Source organism: Bufo bufo, chromosome 6 (assembly GCF_905171765.1).
Source record: "Bufo bufo chromosome 6, aBufBuf1.1, whole genome shotgun sequence".
Classification (NCBI taxonomy): Eukaryota; Metazoa; Chordata; class Amphibia; order Anura; family Bufonidae; genus Bufo; species Bufo bufo.
The window spans coordinates 187569034-187593786 of record NC_053394.1 but is presented as its reverse complement, the minus strand read 5'-3'; the positions used below and the strand labels follow the sequence as shown (position 1 = coordinate 187593786).

Sequence of the window (24753 nt, the reverse complement as noted above, 5' to 3'; positions counted from 1 at the left end):
CCATATGTGATGTCTTTATGGATAAGATTTTCTCTTTTATTTATTATACCACTAGATCATCTGTATGATCGCTATATTGGTACTGGTTCTATTGTTATGGACCCCTAGCACATCGTATGTTTTTTTATTACCCATCACTGTGTGTGAGTTACAGGGTTATGCTATAGTTAGTCACTATTATGGTTCTATTTATATGGATCCCTTACATGTCACTTTTCTATCTGATATGTCACTATGTGTGCATATCAGGAAGTCACGCTATTATCTGCCACACTTATGATTATGTCACTTTTTATTATCCTTTGATTCATATTAGATGTCTATCGATGGTCTTCTCCTTATATGATAATTTCTGTGAGCGAGGGGCCCGGTGGGGATGCAGCAAGGGTATGCCTGCGGCATTGTGGTAATCGTGCGATTATATCCCATCCTCTAGTTTCTTTCAGAGCCGTGGATTGCGGTTCACCATCTCGACGCGCTCCGTGACGTCTGCAAGTGCCGCCGCGCATGCGCGGTGCGCAGACGTGGATGCGCTGAGAGATGGCGCCGCGTACCATGGAGCTTCCCGCGCCCGTTCGTGTGGTCCGCAGATGTGCCGCATCCAGGTAATTTCTGTCCATCGCCCCACCCCTATCATGTTCTATATATACCCTGCTGATGCATCACATAGTACCTCCTGACGAAGCCGTTGAGGTGAAACGCGCGTCGAGGTCTCGCGCCCAGGGCCTGTCATTCATTTTGCCACCATGTCTTCAGGTACGTTCTGTATTTAGCACGGTTCCATACTGCGTGTGGGGCACCCTTGTATGTATCCACGCTGGGTCCCTTGCACTTAGGCGTATACCAGTTTTATTATTTTGGATCCCAGCCAAGTGATTTTTCATTATTATATTACCTTATTTGGCTGATTGTGACGCCTATATTATTCCGTGTATGCTAGCTACGACCTTGGGTTTATTACATTTAGTCTGTGGTGCGTTGTGTACCATACCCCTATTGAGGAGACTATTATATGTGATATTTATCTGGTTTCCCAGAGCCTTAGCTTTAGCTTTACCTCTCGATCGTACCTATCTGTGCATTACTTTGCACAGTTTCATGGTTGTTCTTTTGATTTGACTCACCCTGTGCTTCTCCGTGTACTGTATTACATCCTGTTGTTCTCCATTTTTATATTTTATAATAAATAACATTTTTTGATATAACACTCCACTTGTTTGGTTTTTAGTTTACTCTGGATGTGGTACAAGTGGTCATTATAGCTGTCTTAGTTGACAGAGCTGCCTTTTTGTAGGATAATACTCACTGTTAGTAGCCAAATCTATCTTCCTAAGATGTTTTTAGGTAGCTTTGACACTGCTGCATGGCTCCTACAGTCCCCAGCAGACTGTTTACATAGCTGTTTATGTATGCCATCACTTCCTGCTGCAGTGCATTGTGGCTCCCAGTGCAGCTCAGCAGCTCCTGGTTTCTACAGTGTAAGATCACCACCCTGCATCCGCCCCCCTCATACATATTCAGCCTCCTCCACATCATCCACGCCTCCATAGATCCACCCCCCTCATACATATTCCTCCCCCATAAACTCCTCCCCCCTCTGTCTCTTGCACATGTCATGTGCTCAGTGTTTGCAGACAGTGAACTAACACACAGGGAGCAGCTCCATCTTTCCACAATGGTATCTCCAGGGCTTTTTTTCTCAGAGAAAAGGTGGTGGAACTCACCCCCCCTCCCCTGGCCACGCCCCTACCCAACCCTAGGACCGCCCCCCTACCCGCCCCTAAGACCGCCCCCTACCCACCCCCTAGGACCGCCCCCTCTACCCAACCCTAGGACCGCAAGTAAAATTTGGGGGGGCGGGGGGGGCTATAAAAGTCCAGCCCAGCAAAGAAACCCCCCAGATGGGGATGGCACTGGATCTGGGGATGGCACTGTTAATGGGGGGATCTGAGGATGGCACTGTTATGGGGTGGAGGATCTGGGGATGGCATCCACAGATCCCCCATCCTATAACAGTGCCATCCACAGACCCCCCTTCCCCATCCTATAACAGTGCCATCCACAGACCCCCCCCCCACCCCATAACAGTGCCATCCACAGACCCCCCACCCCATAACAGTGCCATCCACAGACCCCCCCAACCCCATAACAGTGCCATCCACACACCCCCCCACACCCCATAACAGTGCCATCCACACACCCCCCCACCCCATAACAGTGCCATCCACACACCCCCCCACCCCATAACAGTGCCATCCACAAACCCCCCCACCCCATAACAGTGCCATCCACAGACCCCCCCACCCCATAACAGTGCCATCCAGAGACCCCCCCACCCCATAACAGTGCCATCCACAGACACCCCCACCCCATAACAGTGCCATCCAGAGACCCCCCACCCCATAACAGTGCCATCCACAAACCCCCCCACCCCATAACAGTGCCATCCACAGACCCCCCCACCCCATAACAGTGCCATCCACAGACCCCCCCACCCCATAACAGTGCCATCCACAGACCCCCCCACCCCATAACAGTGCCATCCAGAGACCCCCCCACCCCATAACAGTGCCATCCACAAACCCCCCCACCCCATAACAGTGCCATCCACAGACCCCCCCACCCCATAACAGTGCCATCCAGAGACCCCCCCACCCCATAACAGTGCCATCCACAAACCCCCCCACCCCATAACAGTGCCATCCATAGACCCCCCCCACCCCATAACAGTGCCATCCACAGACCCCCCCCCCACCCCATAACAGTGCCATTCACAGACCCCCCCACCCCATAACAGTGCCATCCATATACCCCCCCCACCCCATAACAGTGTCATCCACAGACCCCCCATTGCCGCTCCAGTACAGTTATACAATGTGTAATGAAATGAATAATGATTCCTGCTGCCCCTCAGTAGTATAACATTCAATGTATTTGTACTCACAGCCGGCTACTGACATCGTAATCCAGGCCGGCCGGGCAGACGAGCGGCAGCGTCACTGACTGACGTCACGTGAGTGCGCCGCCTACTTTATGAATGAAGCAGGCGGCCCAGGCAGGTGACGTCAGTCAGTGACGCTGCCGCTCGTCTACTCGGCCGGCCTGGATTACGATGTCAGTAGCCGGCTGTGAGTACAAATACATTGAATGTTATACTACTGAGGGGCAGCAGGAATCATTATTCATTTCATTAAACATTTTATAAGTCTCTACTGGAGCTGCGGGGCCGGAGCACAGTGAACACACCGGCCCCCAGCTCCCCCTCCCAGTCCCTCCCCGCTGATACATCGCAGCTTGCGATGTCAAAAGGTGGCGGAACGCCGTTCCGGTGCGTTCCGCCAGAAAAAAAGCCCTGGGTATCTCATTTTTAGTTTTATGTGTACATTCATCATTACAATAACCAATTATTAGTAATATATCTTAGCATTGCTAATGTTTTACAATTTCCCTAGTTTTGCTCTGCTACACAGTAAGGCTATTTTCACACTCACGTTTGGTGTGGATCCATCATGGATGGATCCGCACTGATAATACAAATTGCTGCATCCGCTCAGAATGGATCAGTTTGTATTATCTTTACCTTAGCCAATATGGATCCATCTTGAACACCATTAAAAGTCATTGGGAGATGGATCCATTTTCTATTGTGCCAGATTGTGTCATAAAAAACAGATCTGTCCCCATTGACTTGAGCACTTGGCGGCTGTAGACATCTCTGTTGGTCCCATGTTCATACAGTAGGTGATCGCGAGATTGTGCATAAAACTGGGTTTGCATCGGCGATATTGACCCTCTGTGAGCCCTGTCGGGTGAGACAGCACCGAGCTGTGTCGCTCATTCATTTTTTTTTTCCCTCTGGATTCCTGCCTAAATCACTTTCACCGCTAGGTGTCATGCACGCTTTGTTTTCTATTTGTCGTCACACTACAGTACTACTGTGGCTGCAGAAGAGTGTGTCAATTTCTTGGGCATATGAACAAGTCAAACTGCTGGTGGTCCAGCGGCAGCGTGTCAGCCTTGTAACACCTAGTGTCTAGGGTTCGATTCCCCTGTTAACTTTTTTTTTTTTTTTTTTTGTGTGTCTTTACTTAATAGAGTTCACTCCTGTATATTCGAGTACAGTCTGTACAGTACCTATACTCCTGCAGCCCTCACTATTATGGAAAAAATCTTTGCAAAATCACTGGAAATCTCCTCTGCTTGCGCAAATGTGCCGAGGGACTCTTCCTGGTATTTTGGGGGGGGGGGGGGGGGTGGTGGTGGTGGTGGAGTCATTTGGTACATCTTCTCTCACATTATGATGGCAGTGTCTGAGGGATGGGTGCAGTCAGTACAGGGACAACTACTGTTCAATTCCGCTTTACCTGATACAGTGGCACCAATCAGTTGCAGTAATACTACAGCTGCAAAGCTGGAGATTAGTGTGGCATACTGCTTTTATTAATATATGAACAAGCGGTGCTGGCAGTCCTAATGTGAGCTGCATTATCACAATGTGACAAACATGCCATGGTGCTGGCTGATTATGGTCATAGAATTGAAAATTCACAAGTAAGTTTGCAGGCGTGCTGCCAAGACCGCACAAAATCCATTACAGTGCAGGTTCCCTGCTGGTGGGGGCTTCACAGGAGAACTAGGTTCATAGAGGATGGGGGACTACAAGTCCCAGTTAGGGCATACTGCCAAGAGTGCACAAAGTCATTGGTTCCCTGCTGGTGGGGGCTTCACAGGAGACCGCTTCTACACACCTGCAGAGTAGCAGCAGAACGGTGCGAGTGATGCTTCACTTCCCTGTCAGGCGGAGTGATCTCCACCCGACAGGAGCTTCCTAGTCCCGGCTGGTCTGACGTCATGATGCAGAGGCTTGAAGAGAAGGTGCTGGCAAGAGTCAGGACCTGTAGCCAGAGCTCATTGTCTCAGTGTCTGCAAGTGAGGAATCACGTAGCTCATTTGCATAACAATGCCGTATTTAACACCTCCGTCTTAGATATGTGAAGTGGACTGCTTAATGCTTTGGGGGAGGGGGGGGGGGTTAAATAATTTACAATGCAAATTGTAATATAGCACATGGAGCCTGGAGGGGGTGTCATGCACGCTTTGTTTTCTATTTGTCGTCACACTACAGTACTACTGTGGCTGCAGAAGAGTGTGTCAATTTCTTGGGCATATGAACAAGTCAAACTGCTGGTGGTCCAGCGGCAGCGTGTCAGCCTTGTAACACCTAGTGTCTAGGGTTCGATTCCCCTGTTAACTTTTTTTTTTTTTTTTTTTTTTTTTGTGTGTCTTTACTTAATAGAGTTCACTCCTGTATATTCGAGTACAGTCTGTACAGTACCTATACTCCTGCAGCCCTCACTATTATGGAAAAAATTGAGCCACAGCACCTGTATTGTGTGATTATCATGATAATAATGATTATATAGAATGACAGAAAAATTCACCTTTAGGCTTTATTCACACAGTGCATGCTGCAGACATGCGTCTAGCACGCAGAGCTGTCTTTTACTGGCTTGGGGATGTTTAAAGTGTTGCATGCATCCCAATGCTGGCATCCCATTTATTTCTACTGAGACACACAGCCGCTATATCCCAATATGTCATGCGTGCGGGTCCCAGAATGCATGCAGGGTGCGTTCAGGGACCTGCACCAGCATGTCATATTGGGATAAAGTGGTTGTGTGTCTCAGTAGGAATAAATATGATACCAGCATTGTATAATAATAGTATAATTTTGTATTCTCCCAAAAAAAGCCAATAAAAGCTACATTTTAAAGATACCTGTACCTTTGAGTATTTGTGTGTGTTTTTTTTTATTTATGTTTAATGTGTACAGTTTTATTATGTATTCTCCACAAAAAGCTAATAACATACAGTATTGTAATGTTGAATTACAATAGAATGATACTTGTGCTGTAGGCATACTCTGCCAGTTGGGGTTTGGAGCTAGTTTACAGGCACCCCCCATGGTGCCAATTCTCCTCCCTCCTTGGCTCTCAAGGTTGCAATGTGAATAGAGTGGGGGGAGGGGAACTGTAATTTAAGCTTGCTGATGGAGCTGTGAGAAAAAGGAAAACAAATTCTGTTACAGTACTGTAGGCAGGCCACAACTGTAGCACTCTCCATTGCCAGACTATGCCCTCCCAGTCATAACCGAAGAGGATACAGCCCTTATAGTGCTGCATTCTCTCAACAAACCGGGGAATATGGCCCAGCTTGTTTTGAAACATTTAATCTCATGGGAGCAATACCAGCAATGGACCAAGAGGGTTAATTTTGATGGGGATAATCACAAACCGGGAATCCCTGCAAATTTGAAAGCAACCATTCTTGACTTTGTCCACCAAAGATTCCTAGGGGACAATGTTCAAGCTTGTAGGGACAAAGTTAATGAATTCCTACGGATGTCTCGAGAATGCCCTTGGAAAAAGTTGCAATAAAGAGTTACAATGTTAAATAATACAGTAGCATGTAATGTACAGTAGTTAATGTGCTGTGAACACTGCAGAAATAAACTATACATTATATGTGAAAAAAAACTATTGCCTTTTGTGTTTGTTTGAACTTCAGTAAAGTAGAATATTGTGCACTGATCTGTACTGTACAGTACTGTACCATTTTTCTGTGCTGTTGGATGGTGTGGGTGAGAGGGACACCTTTCAGTGCTACAGTACTGTAACAGAATTTGTTTTCCTTTTTCTCACAGCTCTGGCTCCATCAGCAAGCTTAAATTACAGTTCCCCTCCCCCCACTCTATTCACATTGCAACCTTGAGAGCCAAGGAGGGAGGAGAATTGGCACCATGGGGGGTGCCTGTAAACTAGCTCCAAACCCCAACTGGCAGAGTATGCCTACAGCACAAGTATCATTGTATTGTAATTCAACATTACAATACTGTATGTTATTAGCTTTTTGTGGAGAATACATAATAAAACTGTACACATTAAACATAAATAAAAAAAAAACACACACAAATACTCAAAGGTACAGGTATCTTTAAAATGTAGCTTTTATTGGCTTTTTTTTGGGAGAATACAAAATTATACTATTATTATACAATGCTGGAATCATATTTATTCCTACTGAGACACACAACCACTTTATCCCAATATGACATGCTGGTGCAGGTCCCTGAACGCACCCTGCATGCATTCTGGGACCCGCACGCATGACATATTGGGATATAGCGGCTGTGTGTCTCAGTAGAAATAAATGGGATGCCAGCATTGGGATGCATGCAACACTTTAAACATCCCCAAGCCAGTAAAAGACAGCTCTGCGTGCTAGACGCATGTCTGCAGCATGCACTGTGTGAATAAAGCCTAAAGGTGAATTTTTCTGTCATTCTATATAATCATTATTATCATGATAATCACACAATACAGGTGCTGTGGCTCAATTTTTTCCATAATAGTGAGGGCTGCAAGAGTATAGGTACTGTACAGACTGTACTCGAATATACAGGAGTGAACTCTATTAAGTAAAGACACACAAAAAAAAAAAAAAAAAGTTAACAGGGGAATCGAACCCTAGACGTTACAAGGCTGACACGCTGCCGCTGGACCACCAGCAGTTTGACTTGTTCATATGCCCAAGAAATTGACACACTCTTCTGCAGCCACAGTAGTACTGTAGTGTGACGACAAATAGAAAACAAAGCGTGCATGACACCCCCTCCAGGCTCCATGTGCTATATTACAATTTGCATTGTAAATTATTTAACCCCCCCCTCCCCCAAAGCATTAAGCAGTCCACTTCACATATCTAAGACGGAGGTGTTAAATACGGCATTGTTATGCAAATGAGCTACGTGATTCCTCACTTGCAGACACTGAGACAATGAGCTCTGGCTACAGGTCCTGACTCTTGCCAGCACCTTCTCTTCAAGCCTCTGCATCATGACGTCAGACCAGCCGGGACTAGGAAGCTCCTGTCGGGTGGAGATCACTCCGCCTGACAGGGAAGTGAAGCATCACTCGCACCGTTCTGCTGCTACTCTGCAGGTGTGTAGAAGCGGTCTCCTGTGAAGCCCCCACCAGCAGGGAACCAATGACTTTGTGCACTCTTGGCAGTATGCCCTAACTGGGACTTGTAGTCCCCCATAATGCAATAATACATCAGTATGTATGTCCCGCTCAGGCTGATTTGGCTGGGATCGAACCGGGGTCTCAGAGGAGGACTGAACAAAAGCCAACATGCGCACAATGGTTTTTGTCCAGCGCCACCCCGTGGTTACATGTAGCAACAACAGTTTGAGAATGCATCGCAAGCCCATTGCGGATGGTCTCGGGGACAGGCAGCGCGACAAGTACAAGCTGCAGCGCCGAGCACCAGCGTGATGGGCTCGCGATAGAAATACAATATCGAAAATACCTACTGTATGTGCCCGCATTGCTGAGAAAAGTGATGTGAGGAAGGCCTAACATTGTGTGTCAGGACGGATCCGTCTGGCTCAGTTTGGTTATGCGGACACCAAAACACAGCCAGCAGCGTTTTGTTGTCTGCCTCTAATGTGAAATGGAGGCAGAACGGAGCCAAACTGATGCATTCTGAGCAGATCAATTCAGAATGCATTAGGACAAAACTGATCTGTTTTGGAGACCTCTTGTGAGATCTAAATCTCCTGTCTGAAAGAAGTCTTAGGCTACTTTCACACTACCGTTCAGAGCGGGTCCGTCTGATGTCTGCTCAGACGGATCCACTCCTATAATGCAGACGTTTGTATCCGTTCAGAACGGATCCGTCTGCATTATAACTTAGAAAAATTTCGAAGTCTGAAAGTAGCCTGAACGGATCCGCTTGAAGATTGAGTCATATGGTGTCATCTTCAAACGGATCCGTCCCCATTGACTTACATTGTAAGTCTGGACGGATCCGCTCGCCTCCGCACGGCCAGGCGGACACCCGAACGCTGCAAGCAGCGTTCAGTTGTCCGCCTGCTGAGCGGAGCGGAGGCTGAGCGCTGGCAGGCGGATGCATTCTGAGCGGATCCGCCTCCACTGAGAATGCATTAGGGCTGGACGGATGCGTTCGGTGCCGCTTGTGAGAGCCTTCAAACGGAGCGCACGAGCGGACACCCGAACGCAGGTGTGAAAGAAGTCTTATTGCGGATCGCATTGGTGGATCCGCAATATATGTGCACCATTCCATTTGCATTATGATTCACCGATGCAGACCCAATCCGCAAATCATGAGATTTGGAATGGGGCACTACGGAGTGTTTCCTGGGGTTCCATTCGATTCCTCTGCACAGAAAAAGGATAGAACTTGCTCTATCTTTTTGCTGAACGGATGAATCTTGGACCCATTCAAGTGAATGGGTCCATGATCTGTATGTGGCTGGCCCACGGTCGGTGTACGTGCATTGTGGACCTCAATTTGCAGTCAACAGCACGGGCACGCGAATAAGCCCTTATGCGGCAGTTAAAAAACACGAATGCTGCCTGTGTGCTGTCATAAATTTGTCTAAATAAACAGTCCATCAGGGCTCATGTACACTGCGGCTGGCCAGCCATGGCCGTATTGCCTCCCGCATACAGTAGGCCCATAATACACATCCACTGGTCATATGCAACACGGATCAAGGACCTATTTGTCCGCAATCAAGGAGATGCAGTGCAGAAATGCACAGGGGAACCCCGCAGAAACACTACGGAGTGCCTTTGTGGTGTTTCTGGCCTCCGCACATAAAAAAATAGTGCATGCAATACTTTTTTGTGTAAAGGAAGTATCACGGACTGATCCATCCCGGCGGCTGCACAGACGTTGCCCGTGACTTGGTGACCTGAAATTGAGGCCAACAGTGCACGGAAAGGCACTCCTACGACCGGGTGAATGAGCCCTCATAGAAACACCTCTTCTTTTCAGTAAAACATACACGAATAGGACATAATATATACTTTTTTTGGTGGTCACAGAACTGCTCAACGAATGCGGACAGCACACATATTACTGTACGCATGTATTGTGGTCACAATGAAGTGACTGTGTACATACCCGAGACATAAAAAACATGCAGATAAACCAACACTGTCTCCTTATTTCAAATAAGTAGATGATCCATAATCACTCATTACAAAACCAATAAAAGATATATGGATCTATAGGTACCAAATCACAACTCAAGCAACGAAATTTTATACAAAATCACAGATGTTTTTATTGGTACAAAATAAAGTTGTGACCACTGGCCACACAGACATTTAAGAACACTTAAAATGCCATACAGACCGCAGATATGTGGTAGTTACAATAATTATGCGTAAAGTGCAAGTGCTAAAATTACTTTACAGCAAAGGAGATTGGTCAGTGCCTAACACCGAGTTTGGTCCTGTCTATACTATATTGCAAACGGTCAACAATGGACCGTAGACTAAAAGGACCTGATACTCACATCAATGACTCTAAACAAATAATAACATAGATGAGAAAGCATACTGACCAAAATCTCTACCACGGCACTGACAGTCTGTGCCCCGACGCGCGTTTCGCCGTCAGCTTTTTCAAGGGGTAATGACAAACAGCTTCCTAGCCGGGTATATATGGTTCATATAGTGGGCGGACACATATTCACCTAACCTATAGATGAAGGGCACACTGATAAGGAGGCAGGTTCCACAAAGTTCCTCACCTGCATGGTATATGGTGCTCGTCTCGTGTGTTATGGCGCACGAACCGCCGCATACCGCCGATGCCCGCGTACCCGGCCGTAGCCATGACGCAGGACGGCTACGCTCACCAGAGCACAGAACGTCCTACGTCAGAGACAGGGCCGCGTCAGCGCGCCCGCGGCTGCGCAGAGGGACGTGCGCACTACGAGCTCCATGCAGGTTAAGGGCAAAACAATATCTTAGATCCATTACTCCAACAGTGCGCTCTCCATCCTAAAACATATATATATACGTATGTGGTTATGTTAGTTTCTTTTTCTCCCTATAAATGTTTAATTCATCATATATCTCTAAAAACATATACATCAACATAGATATGCATAAATATCACACATTATAGATTGAATTCTCCCACATTAGAAATATAAGAACCCACAATAACAGTGATTAGTGTCACTAGTGATAGTGCTATAAACAGCATATATATATATATAAAATACACATATGTTGTGAAACAATTCAATATTATGTAGACAAATATACAAATCAATATCTGCATGATTACCATTCCAAAGGACATGATTACCATTCCACAAAAATACAGTTTGACTTGATTATATAAATAAATAACATCGTGCAAAAATACAAATAAACATTATCATAATATTAATAATTATGTTGTGCACAAATACATATAATAAAAATAGATATATTGTCATGCATGCCTTATCAAGGTACAACAACACCGGCATGAACGAACAATACATGTGTTATAAAGATGAAGGAAAGACATGTATTTAAAAAAATTATAATAATAAGAGCACATGATTACACCAACACGTGTCTATAATATACAGGCATAAATGCACTTCATGACATGATGTATATACATGACCCATTGATCGCAGTTCACCAAACGATCCAATGGTTTGTAGGCCCTATATAGGATTATATTCTTATGGAGAAAACGATTTTCCGATTCCGCAACCACAGTATATATATATCCTACATATGTAGACAAAAAAGATCAAATTAGTGGACATGGTTCATACATCACACCAAGGGAGCCCGGCTAGAGATAACCTAAAAACATAGACATCCTAACTATCTAAAACACCACACATCAGGGATGATGCTGCACCCTACAAAAACGAGGCAAATGGAATTTTATCATTAAGGCCAAATGGCACCTGAGTGTTCAATTTCACAATCCACTTGCTTTCAACCTGCTCCAACCGTTTAAACAAATCTCCGCCACGCGCACCAAGAGAGACCCTATCTATCCCCCTGAATTTTAAGTCCTGCCAACAGTTATTATGTTTCTGACGGAAATGTTTTGCAATAGGTTTTAATTTTACAAGTTTGTCTCTTTCTCCATCCGCAATTTTGGCAGCTGCCCGAATGTCTTTCTGATGTTCCTGTATGCGAACCCGAAATTCACGAGTCGTCATACCAATATATATCAGGCCACATGGACATGTGGCGTGATATATAATTCCTGTGACACTACAATTGATGAAATGAACAATATTGTAGCTCATTTTACCTGAGGAGTCTTCAAAAGTCTTGGTTTTAGTAATTGCCCTACATGTGGTACAATGACCACATGGTACGCAACCCCATTTGGGTCCTTTGGATTCAAAGATGAATCCAGATTTAGATGGTATATAATGGCTCCTCACCAGAATATCCCTGAGATTCTTGCTACGTTTGGCCACAAATTGGGGAGTAGAGGTAATTATTTTCCCCAAGTCCACATCCGATTTAAGGATGGGCCAAAATCTTTTGAAGATTTCTCTCATATTGTACCATTGAGTATTATAGTTGGTTATCATACGTGTGACAGGAGTTTCTGGGTTGACCTTAACCTTGGGAGATAATAGGGATTCCCTTGATGCGGCGGCGGCACGCGTATAGCCACGTTGTATATCACTCTGATTGTAACCCCATTGTGTAAATCGGTTTTTTAAGGTTTCAGATTCCCTTTCAAATTCGCCTCTTGATGTGCAGATCCGTCTTGCCCTCAAGAATTGACCAATCGGTATTGAGTTTTTTTGATGTTTGGGGTGGAATGAAGTCGCATGAAGCAAGGAGTTAACGGCAGTTGATTTCCTATGGATCGAGGTTTCAAGGTCACCATTAGTTGTTACTTTAATGTTGATGTCTAGGAAATCAATTTCTTTCTGACTTACCACTTTGGTTAGAGTGATGTTCCAATTGTTCGCATTTAGTTTCTCCAAAAATAAATCCAAAGACACCCGTGACCCCTGCCATATAAACAAAACATCGTCAATAAAACTCATCCATGATATTACCTCCCCATCAACTTCATCCATGGACGCCTGCACACACTGTCGCTCCCAATTGCCCAAAAATAAATTTGCATACGAGGTGTCCGCCCACTATATGAACCATATATACCCGGCTAGGAAGCTGTTTGTCATTACCCCTTGAAAAAGTTGACGGCGAAACGCGCGTCGGGGCACAGACTGTCAGTGCCGTGGTAGAGATTTTGGTCAGTATGCTTTCTCATCTATGTTATTATTTGTTTAGAGTCATTGATGTGAGTATCAGGTCCTTTTAGTCTACGGTCCATTGTTGACCGTTTGCAATATAGTATAGACAGGACCAAACTCGGTGTTAGGCACTGACCAATCTCCTTTGCTGTAAAGTAATTTTAGCACTTGCACTTTACGCATAATTATTGTAACTACCACATATCTGCGGTCTGTATGGCATTTTAAGTGTTCTTAAATGTCTGTGTGGCCAGTGGTCACAACTTTATTTTGTACCAATAAAAACATCTGTGATTTTGTATAAAATTTCGTTGCTTGAGTTGTGATTTTGTATAAAATTGCGGGTCCGCAACACACCAGCCCGTCACCCCCATAGAAATGCCTATTCTTGTCCGCAAGCTGCGGACCAGAATAGGACATGCTCTATCTTTTTGCGGAGCTGTGGACCCAAAATCGGGGCCGCGCTCCGCAATTGCGGCTGCAGACAGCACACTGTGTGCTCTCCGCATCCATTCCGTCCCCATAGAGAATGAATGGGTCCGCACCCATTCCGCAAAATTGTGGAAAGGATGCGGACCCATTTTGCGGACGTGGTGGCGCAGTGCGGCCCCCCTCAATAGAATAAACATTGGTGGCACAGTGCGCCCCCCCTCAATAGAATAAACATTGGTGGCGCAGTGCGCCCCGCCTCAATAGAATAAACATTGGTGGCGCAGTGCGCCCCCCCTCAATAGAATAAACATTGGTGGCGCAGTGCGGCCCCCCTCAATAGAATAAACATTGGTGGCACAGTGCGCCCCCCCTCAATAAAATAAACATTGGTGGCGCAGTGCGCCCCCCTCAATAGAATAAACATTGGTGGCGCAGTGCGCCCCCCCTCAATAGAATAAACATTGGGGCCGCAGTGCGCCCCCTCCCTCAATAGAATAAACATTGGTGGCGCAGTGCGCCCCCCCTCAATAGAATAAACATTGGTGGCGCAGTGCCCCCCCTCAATAGAAAAACATTGGTGGCACAGTGCGCCCCCCCTCAATAGAATAAACATTGGTGGCGCAGTGCCCCCCCTCAATAGAATAAACATTGGTGGAGCAGTGCCCCCCCTCAATAGAAAAACATTGGTGGCACAGTGCGCCCCCCTCAATAGAATAAACATTGGTGGCGCAGTGCCCCCCCTCAATAGAATAAACATTGGTGGCGCAGTGCCCCCCCTCAATAGAAAAACATTGGTGGCACAGTGTGCCCCCCCTCAATAGAATAAACATTGGTGGTGCAGTGCACCCCCCCTCAATAGAATAAACATTGGTGGTGCAGTGCACCCCCCCTCAATAGAATAAACATTGGTGGTGCAGTGCGCCCCCCCCCTCAATAGAATAAACATTGGTGGCGCAGTGCGCCCCCCTCAATAGAATAAACATTGGTGGTGCAGTGCACCCCCCCCTCAATAGAATAAACATTGGTGGCGCAGTGGGCAGTGCCAATGAGGGTTAAAAAAATAATAATAATTCACTCACCTCCTCCAATTGATCGTCTCCTGGTCTTTCTTTAGAACCTGTCAAAGGACCTGTGGTGACATCACTGTTCTCATCACATGATCCATCACCATGGTAATGGATCATGTGATGAGGTCAATGACGTCACCACAGGTCCTGAAGAACCAACAGGAGACCGGCAGCTACGCGATCAACTGGAGGAGGTGAGTTAATTTTTTTTAACCCTCATTGTCACTTCCCACTGTGCCACCAACGTTTATTATACTGGGGGGGGGGGGGCGCACTGTGGCACCAACGTTTATTATACTGGGGGGGGGTTTGCACTGTGCCACCAACGTTTATTATTATGGGGGGGGGGGCGCACTGTGCCACCAATGTTTCTTATGCTAATACAGGAGGCGGGTGCCGGAATCAAATAGCCGGCACCCGACCTCTATGACAGGGAGCTGCGATCAGCTGCAGTTAACCTCTCAGGTACCGCACCTGAAGGGTTAACTCAACTGCAGCTGATCGCAGCTCCCTGTCATAGAGGTCGGGTGCCGGCTATTTGATTCCGGCACCCGCCTCCTGTATTTGTATAAGAAACATTGGTGGCGCAGTGGTCACAGCCCCCCTCCCGTCTCTTCTTATTGGCAGCACAGGGGGCAGCAGCACAGGGGGGACGGAGAGACTTAGGGCCATAGCAACCAGGACGCCTTTGTTAGGCGTCCGGTTGCCATGGCAACGATCGCGCCGTTGCAATAGCAGCAGGGGCGCGATGGTAGAGAGAGGGAGCTCCCTCCTTCTCAACCACATAGATCTGGATGCTGCGGGTGTTAGCTGTTACAGTTACAGCTAACGCTCTCTGCTGATGGCAGCGGCTCCGTTCCTGAGCCGCTGCCATCAATATCGGCACCGGACTGGAGGGGCGGAGCTTAGCCAGGAGAGTTACTGCCCCTCCTAGACTTTTGAATAATTAATTAGGCTGTCAGTGACGTCACCGGGCTCCCGGAGCAGCGGAAGAGGAAGCTTTCCTCCTCTGCAAGGGACCCGGTACGTCACTGACTGAAAGAAATCAGTTACTTCCTGCCATAAAGGTTTTGGGTAAAAAGGGTACTTTAGAAACATGCTGAAAAGGTAGGACATGGGTATATGTAAAGTGTGTGTATGTGCAATTCTATTAAACAATAGTCCCTAATCCCGGACAACCCCTTTAAAGTGATTCTGTGAGCTAGTTTTGGCATATGGAGCCATACATGGCATACATGTGCTGCTAGATCTCCACTACCATGTCCGTAATATACATGTGCCATAACTAGGGATGCTTTTGTTTAGTTACAAAAATGATTGTATAAATATGCTAATTATGTCATTAACCCTTCAAGACCAAGCTAGTTTTCACTATAAGGACCAAGCCACATTTTGCAAATCTGACATGTTTCACTTTATGTGGTAATAACTCTGGAACGCTTTTACTTATATAAGCGATTCTGAGATTGTTTTCTCATGACATATTGTACTTCATGTTAGTGGTAAATTTGAGTCAATATGTTTCACCTTTATTTATAAAAAATGCCCAAATTTACCGAAAATTTGGAAAAATTCGCAATTTTCTAAATTTGAATTTCTGACAGACAGTGGTAACTTACAAAATAGTTATTACTTTACTTTTACCATATGTCTACTTCATGTTTGCATCATTTTGTAAATGTTATTTTATTTTTTTGGGATGTTAGAAGGCTTAGAGGTTTAGAAGCAAATTTTTGAATTTTTCAGAACATTTCCAAAACCCATTTTTAAGTACCAGTTCATGTCCGAAGTCACTTTTTGAGGCTTATATAATAGAAACCACCCAAAAATGACCCCATTTTAGAAACTACACCCCTCAAGGTATTCAAAACCAATTTTACAAACATTGTTAACCCTTTAAGTGTTCCACCAGAATTAATGGAAGATGGAGGTGAATTTTTTAAATTTCACTTTTTATGCAGATTTTTCCATTTAGATCCATTTCTCCTGCAATTCAGCATGGGTTAACAGCAAAATAAACCTTAATATTTGTTACCCTGATTCTAAAGTTTACAGAAACACCCCATATGTGGTCATAAAGTGCTATATGGGGGCACAGCGGGGCTCAGAATGAGAGGAACACTGTGTGGCTTTTGGAAGGCAGATTTCGCTGGAATAATTTTCAAGCACCATGTCGCATTTGAAGACACCCTGAGGCACCCCAACAGTGAAAAAACCCCAAAAGTGACCCCATTATGGAAAATACACCCCCAAGGAATTTTTCAAGGGGTGCACTGAGCACTTTGGTACAATAGCCGTTTCATAGAATTTAGAAAGACTTGGCAGTGAAAATGAAAAATTTCATATTTTACAAGAATATCTCGCTTTAGGCCCAAATTTGTCATTTTAACAAGGGGTATCAGGAGAAAATGCACCCCATAATCTGCTACCCATTTTCTCCTGAATACGTCAACACCCCATATGTGGTTGTAAAGTGCTGTATGAGCACACAGCGGGGCTCAGAATGGGAGGAACACCGTGGGGCTTTTGGAAGGCAGATTTCGCTGGAATAATTTTCAAGCACCATGTCGTATTTGAAAACACCCTGAGGCACCCCAACAGTTAAAAAAACACCAAAAGTGACCCCATTATGGAAAATACACCCCCTAAGGAATTTTTCAAGGGGTGCACTGAGCACTTTGGCCCAATAGCCGTTTCATAGAATTTAGAAAGACTTGGCAGTGAAAATGAAAAATTTTATATTTTACAAGAATATCTCGCTTTAGGCCCAAATTTGTCATTTTAACAAGGTGTATCAGGAGAAAATGCACCCCATAATCTGTTACCGATTTTCTTCTGAGTACGTCAACACCGCATATGTGGTTGTAAAGTGCTGTATGAGCACATAGCGGGGCTCAGAATGGGAGGAACACCGTGTGGCTTTTGGAAGGCAGATTTTGCTGGAATAATTTTCTGTCACCATGTCGCATTTGAAGACACTCACCCCAACAGTGAAAACCGCAAAATCGAGGCTCTAGGGGTGCCAGAACATAAAAGGAAATTGAAGAATTGCCTCATTTAATAAAATGACACCTTTCAATGTATTCATCTAGGGGTATAATGGGAATTTTTAAGGTTTTTATTTTATTTTTTGGGGGGAGCTATTATTGGATTGCCAAATGGAAAAATGCTCAACTGAAAATGTCTTGCCATGGATTAATTAAGAAATTAGTGAAATGGACTTAATGTATATCAGTGGAGGTGTGATAAACTTGAAAGCACTCTCCAATGCAGAGACCCGGTTTGGAGGGGCAGGTCTGACAGTAGTGAGTGGTGTCTTTCCTAATCCCTTTAACCGAGCAAACTCGACACCTTTTTTGGGGTCGCCTTTTTTTCTGTGGGGGGAAGTACTCCAGGGAAATGCTGCCCATGTATTATTCTTGATACCCCAGAAGCACTGCTGGATGAAAAACTGCCCTCTCCTTCCTGAACGCCAAAAATCTATTTTTTTATTATTTTTTCCTGAAATTCCAAGAAAGTCCCCCTATGACCAGCTGTTCTGTGGATGACAAAGGCATTATATAGTGACACTTGGGTTAGGTACACAGCTTATTTTTTGTACCACACCTTAAGGCACTGTAGGGCTGTAGTACCTGGTCTGAAAGATCCACTCCACCCATGAACTTCTTGTAATCCTGGATACACACAGGCTTGATGTTCTGCTCTGTGGTTCCTCGGACTGGGACTGGGGTGGACTGATCTGCATGGAGGGTAGTCAACACAAGAACATCCCGTTTGTCCTTGTATTTTAGCAGCATCAAATTTTCTGAGCAAACAGCCCTGCTTTCCCCACGACGCACTGTCTGATCTATAAAGGATTTAGGGAGCCCTTTTTGATTTCTTCTAATTGTGCCACATGTGTCTATGCCTCTGGCAGCAAGGCACTTCAGGAGAGGGACACTATTGTAAAAGTTGTCCAAATACAGATGGTATCCGTGGTCCAGCAGGGAGTGGACTAAATCCCATACTATCTTCCCACTTATACCCAGAACCGGGGGACAATCAGGTGGCTCAATTTTGGAATCTTTTCCTTCGTAAATACGAAAGCGCAGTGTATACCCAGATACACTTTTACAGGCCTTATACAACTTCACACCATACCTAGCCCTTTTATTGGGCAGGTACTGGCGGAAATGTAATCGGCCTTTGAAGTGGACCAATGATTCATCCACTGAGAGACATTTTTGGGGGGTATATACTTGACCAAATTTGGAATTGTAGTGGTCAACCACTGGCCTAATTTTAAAGAGTCTGTCATAACTGGGGTCGCTTGGGGGTTGGCATTCATTATTATTGCTGAAGTGTAGGAATCTTAGAAGAGCTTCGAAACGGGCCCGGGGCATGGCAAGACAGTGAAGAGGGGTGTGATATAAAATATCTTTGTTCCAATACGAACGTATTGTTGTTTTTTTTTATAATGCCCATGCTTAGGAGAAGTCCCCAAAACCATTGCATTTAAGTCGTGTTAGTAGGGGTCCATTTGCGGGGCCTTGAGAGATAACTGTCTGGATGGGAGGCAATACATTGCTCTGCATATATATCCTCTATCTAGCCATCGCATGACGCGCCACGTAAGAAATCGACGTCAGTGGAGTCACATGACACTAACAGACCGAGCCATTGGTCAACAACCGCATTTAAAGACCTTACCATTCATTAGAAAACTAGCCCCTCCTGATGAAGCAATAAAGCGAAACGTGCGTCGAGGAGCACGCCAAACAGAGCCAATCCACATCTACACACTATCAAATACAGGGTAAGAAAAAAGAGACTTTGACCGGCTTGCTTGCATAGATATGGTAGCACCTGCTGATGCACCTTATAAGTTATTTTATGTCGGCCGCAGTATTTTAATGTCATCTATACCTGCAATATATTTATGCTAGATGCACTTTAGGCTTAGATAGCTGTGAGCACATGCAGAGCCAGCTTCTATATTTGTATGCTGACCTGGGCGTCTTCACACAGCTTTCACATAGCAAGATAACTAATTATTTAGCAGAAATTTCTAGTGATGTTAATGAGGGCTGTCTTTTATGGCACTCTGTATGGTCTCTGCATTCATGTCTTTGTAAATGTTTTTTATGTATATGTCTTTTATGTCATTTAATAAAAATAAAAAACTATTTTAATGGATATTATATAGTACCGATTCTCCTTTAGTTGATATATATTTAAATGGTATATCCCTGTTAACAACAGGCTGTGTTGATCTAGTTGAATCAAATAATTATTCTGTGCCTATTTCACAGATCTGTGATTGACTGCAGTCATGAATTTGGGAGCCAGAGAAACAGTCTGGCTGACTCAAGTCAATGACATTTTTAAAGTAGAGACCAACAGAGTTTTTAATGAAGCTACAGTACAAGTGAAGGAACAAATGAAAATATATAAAAACCTATGCCATATCAAAATAAAAATCTGGTGGAACCGTATTACATTAGAGAAATATAAAGATAAAAAGATAATACCAAGAGGTCTAAGAATACAAAAATTTCCGGGCTTTGGCTTGGAAGATGAAGAGTTAAGTGAAAAATGGGAAAGTGCAATAAATAGATGCTCAATGGAAATGATTGATCTAATTATGGAGGCTAATAGCAGAAAGCTGCTAAAAATAGAGAAAGAACTAAACATACTGCAAATACAAATAGAAGATAACCTAGAAGGCGTCCGGAAAACAACCTTTGAAGAAGAAATAGGAAAAGCATTTGTAGTATGGGAAAAAGAAATTATAGATCAAAAAACAAAGAAATTCCAGAGAAACATAGTAGATTATAATAACAAAAAAGTGTATAAATGGCAGAAAAATCCCAATGATATCTCCAGAGTGAGAACCTCCTCCTTTGCCTCCACTAGTTCAGAAACCTCGGAACTGAATGAGGACAATAGCCATAGATATATACAGAGATCCACGAGAGCACAACAACAACAAAAAAAAATTGGCTGCCAAATCCAGGAGGTAAACGGAAAATGGATGAAAAAACAGAAAATAAAAGCAAAAAGGGGAAAGATGATACCCCTCAGGTAATTAATCTCTCATCGATAAAACTAACGGAGGATCAAATTAACCTACTAAATAGAGGTTTAAGCTTCTCACCAGCAAACAATTTTGATCTTTTCACAGTAACTAAAAACCTCCATTTATTTGCAAGAAAATTACTCCTTAACCACTTAAGGACCACAGGTTTATACCCCCCTAAAGACCAGGCCCTTTTTTACAAATCGGCACTACACTACTTTCACCGTTTATTGCTCGGTCATGCAACTTACCACCCAAATGAATTTTACCTCCTTTTCTTCTCACTAATAGAGCTTTCATTTGGTGGTATTTCATTGCTGCTGACATTTTTACTTTTTTTGTTATTAATCGAAATTTAACGATTTTTTTGCAAAAAAATGACATTTTTCACTTTCAGTTGTAAAATTTTGCAAAAAAAAACGAGATCCATATAGAAATTTTGCTCTAAATTTATAGTTCTACATGTCTTTGATAAAAAAAAAATGTTTGGGTAAAAAAAAAATGGTTTGGGTAAAAGTTATAGCGTTTACAAACTATGGTACAAAAATGTGAATTTCCGCTTTTTGAAGCAGCTCTGACTTTCTGAGCACCTGTCATGTTTCCTGAGGTTCTACAATGGCCAGACAGTACAAACACCCCACAAATGACCCCATTTCGGAAAGTACACACCCTAAGGTATTCGCTGATGGGCATAGTGAGTTCATAGAACTTTTTATTTTTTGTCACAAGTTAGCGGAAAATGATGATTTTTTTTTTTTTTTTTTTTTCTTACAAAGTCTCATATTCCACTAACTTGTGACAAAAAATAAAAACTTCTATGAACTCACTATGCCCATCACGAAATACCTTGGGGTCTCTTCTTTCCAAAATGGGGTCACTTGTGGGGTAGTTATACTGCCCTGGCATTCTAGGGGCCCAAATGTGTGGTAAGGAGTTTGAAATCAAATTCTGTAAAAAATGACCTGTGAAATCCGAAAGGTGCTCTTTGGAATATGGGCCCCTTTGCCCACCTAGGCTGCAAAAAAGTGTCACACATCTGGTATCTCTGTATTCAGGAGAAGTTGAGGAATGTGTTTTGGGGTGTCTTTTTACATATACCCATGCTGGGTGGGATAAATATCTTGGTCAAATGCCAACTTTGTATAAAAAAATGGGAAAAGTTGTCTTTTGCCAAGATATTTCTCTCACCCAGCATGGGTATATGTAAAATGACACCCCAAAACACATTCCCCACCTTCTCCTGAGTACGGCAATACCAGATGTGTGACACTTTTTTGCAGCCTAGGTGGGCAAAGGGGCCCATATTCCAAAGAGCACCTTTCGGATTTCACAGGTCATTTGTTACAGAATTTGATTTCAAACTCCTTACCACACATTCGGGTCCCTAGAATGCCAGGGCAGTATAACTACCCCACAAGTGACCCCATTTTGGAAAGAAGACACCCCAAGGTATTCCGTGAGGGGCATGGCAAGTTCCTAGAATTTTTTATTTTTTGTCACAAGTTAGTGGAAAATGATGATTTTTTTTTTTTTTTTTTTTTTCATACAAAGTCTCATATTCCACTAACTTGTGACAAAAAATAAAAACTTCCATGAACTCACTATGCCCATCAGCGAATACCTTGGGGTCTCTTCTTTCCAAAATGGGGTCACTTGTGGGGTAGTTATACTGCCCTGGCATTCTAGGGGCCCGAATGTGTGGTAAGGAGTTTGAAATCAAATTCTGCAAAAAATGACCAGTGAAATCCGAAAGGTGCTCTTTGGAATATGGGCCCCTTTGCCCACCTAGGCTGCAAAAACGTGTCACACATCTGGTATCTCTGTATTCAGGAGAAGTTGAGGAATGTGTTTTGGGGTGTCTTTTTACATATACCCATGCTGGGTGAGATAAATATCTTGGTCAAATGCCAACTTTGTATAAAAAAAATGGGAAAAGTTGTCTTTTGCCAAGATATTTCTCTCACCCAGCATGGGTATATGTAAAATGACACCCCAAAACACATTCCCCACCTTCTCCTGAGTACGGGGATACCAGATGTGTGACACGTTTTTGCAGCCTAGGTGGGCAAAGGGGCCCATATTCCAAAGAGCACCTTTCGGATTTCACAGGTCATTTTTTACAGAATTTGATTTCAAACTCCTTACCACACATTTGGGCCCCTAGAATGCCAGGGCAGTATAACTACCCCACAAGTGACCCCATTTTGGAAAGAAGAGACCCCAAGGTATTCGCTGATGGGCATAGTGAGTTCATGGAAGTTTTTATTTTTTGTCACAAGTTAGTGGAATATGAGACTTTGTATGAAAAAAAAAAAAAAAAAAAAATCATCATTTTCCACTAACTTGTGACAAAAAATAAAAAATTCTAGGAACTCGCCATGCCCCTCACGGAATACCTTGGGGTGTCTTCTTTCCAAAATGGGGTCACTTGTTGGGTAGTTATACTGCCCTGGCATTTTCCAGGGGCACTAATGTGTGGTAAGTAGGTAAATGACCTGTGAAATCCTAAAGGTGCTCTTTGGAATGTGGGCCCCTTTGCCCACCTAGGCTGCAAAAAAGTGTCACACATGTGGTATCGCCGTATTCAGGAGAAGTTGGGGAATGTGTTTTGGGGTGTCATTTTACATATACCCATGCTGGGTGAGAGAAATATCTTGGCAAAAGACAACTTTTCCCATTTTTTTATACAAAGTTGGCATTTGACCAAGATATTTCTCTCACCCAGCATGGGTATATGTAAAATGACACCCCAAAACACATTCCCCAACTTCTCCTGAGTACGGCGATACCAGATGTGTGACACTTTTTTGCAGCCTAGATGCGCAAAGGTGCCCAAATTCCTTTTAGGAGGGCATTTTTAGACATTTGGATACCAGACTTCTTCTCACGCTTTGGGGCCCCTAGAATGCCAGGGCAGTATAAATACCCCACATGTGACCCCATTTTGGAAAGAAGACACCCCAAGGTATTCAATGAGGGGCATGGCGAGTTCATAGAAATTTTTTTTTTTTGGCACAAGTTAGCGGAAATTGATATTTTTAATTTTTTTCTCACAAAGTCTCCCGTTCCGCTAACTTGGGACAAAAATTTCAATCTTTCATGGACTCAATATGCCCCTCACGGAATACCTGGGGGTGTCTTCTTTCCGAAATGGGGTCACATGTGGGGTATTTATACTGCCCTGGCATTCTAGGGGCCCTAAAGCGTGAGAAGAAGTCTGGAATATAAATGTCTAAAAAATTTTACGCATTTGGTTTCCGTGAGGGGTATGGTGAGTTCATGTGAGATTTTATTTTTTGACACAAGTTAGTGGAATATGAGACTTTGTAAGAAAAAAATAATAATAATTCCGCTAACTTGGGCCAAAAAAATGTCTGAATGGAGCCTTACAGGGGGGTGATCAATGACAGGGGGGTGATCAATGACAGGGGGGTGATCAATGACAGGGGGGGTGATCAATGACAGGGGGGGTGATCAGGGAGTCTATATGGGGTGATCACCACAGTCATTGATCACGCCCCTGTAAGGCTTCATTCAGACGTCCGGATGCGTTTTGCGGATCCGATCCATCTATCAGTGCATCCGTAAAAATCATGCGGACGTCTGAATGGAGCTTTACAGGGGGGTAATCAATGACAGGGGGGTAATCAATGACAGGGGGGGTGATCAGGGAGTCTATATGGGGTGATCACCAGTCATTGATCACGCCCCTGTAAGGCTTCATTCAGACGTCCGGATGCGTTTTGCGGATCCGATCCATCTATCAGTGCATCCGTAAAAATCATGCGGACATCTGAATGGAGCTTTACAGGGGGGTAATCACCACAGTCATTGATCATGCCCCTGTAAGGCTTCATTCAGACGTCCGGATGCGTTTTGCGGATCCGATCCATCTATCAGTGCATCCGTAAAAATCATGCGGACATCTGAATGGAGCTTTACAGGGGGGTGATCAGGGAGTCTATATGGGGTGATCACCACAGTCATTGATCATGCCCCTGTAAGGCTTCATTCAGACGTCCGGATGCGTTTTGCGGATCGGATCCATCTATCAGTGCATCCGTAAAAATCAT

The 24753-nt window shown here is 44.2% G+C and overlaps 1 long non-coding RNA gene across 1 annotated transcript; it reads right to left on the bottom strand.

The window, feature by feature from the left end:
- Positions 1–1162: 1162 nt before the first annotated feature.
- LOC121005840 lies at positions 1163–22288 on the bottom strand. The gene is made up of 3 exons (XR_005779961.1): positions 22279–22288; positions 17111–17119; positions 1163–1305 (listed from the first exon to the last, which is right to left on the bottom strand). It is a non-coding gene; the product is annotated as an uncharacterized LOC121005840 (long non-coding RNA).
- Between the last annotated feature and the right edge of the window lie 2465 nt (positions 22289–24753).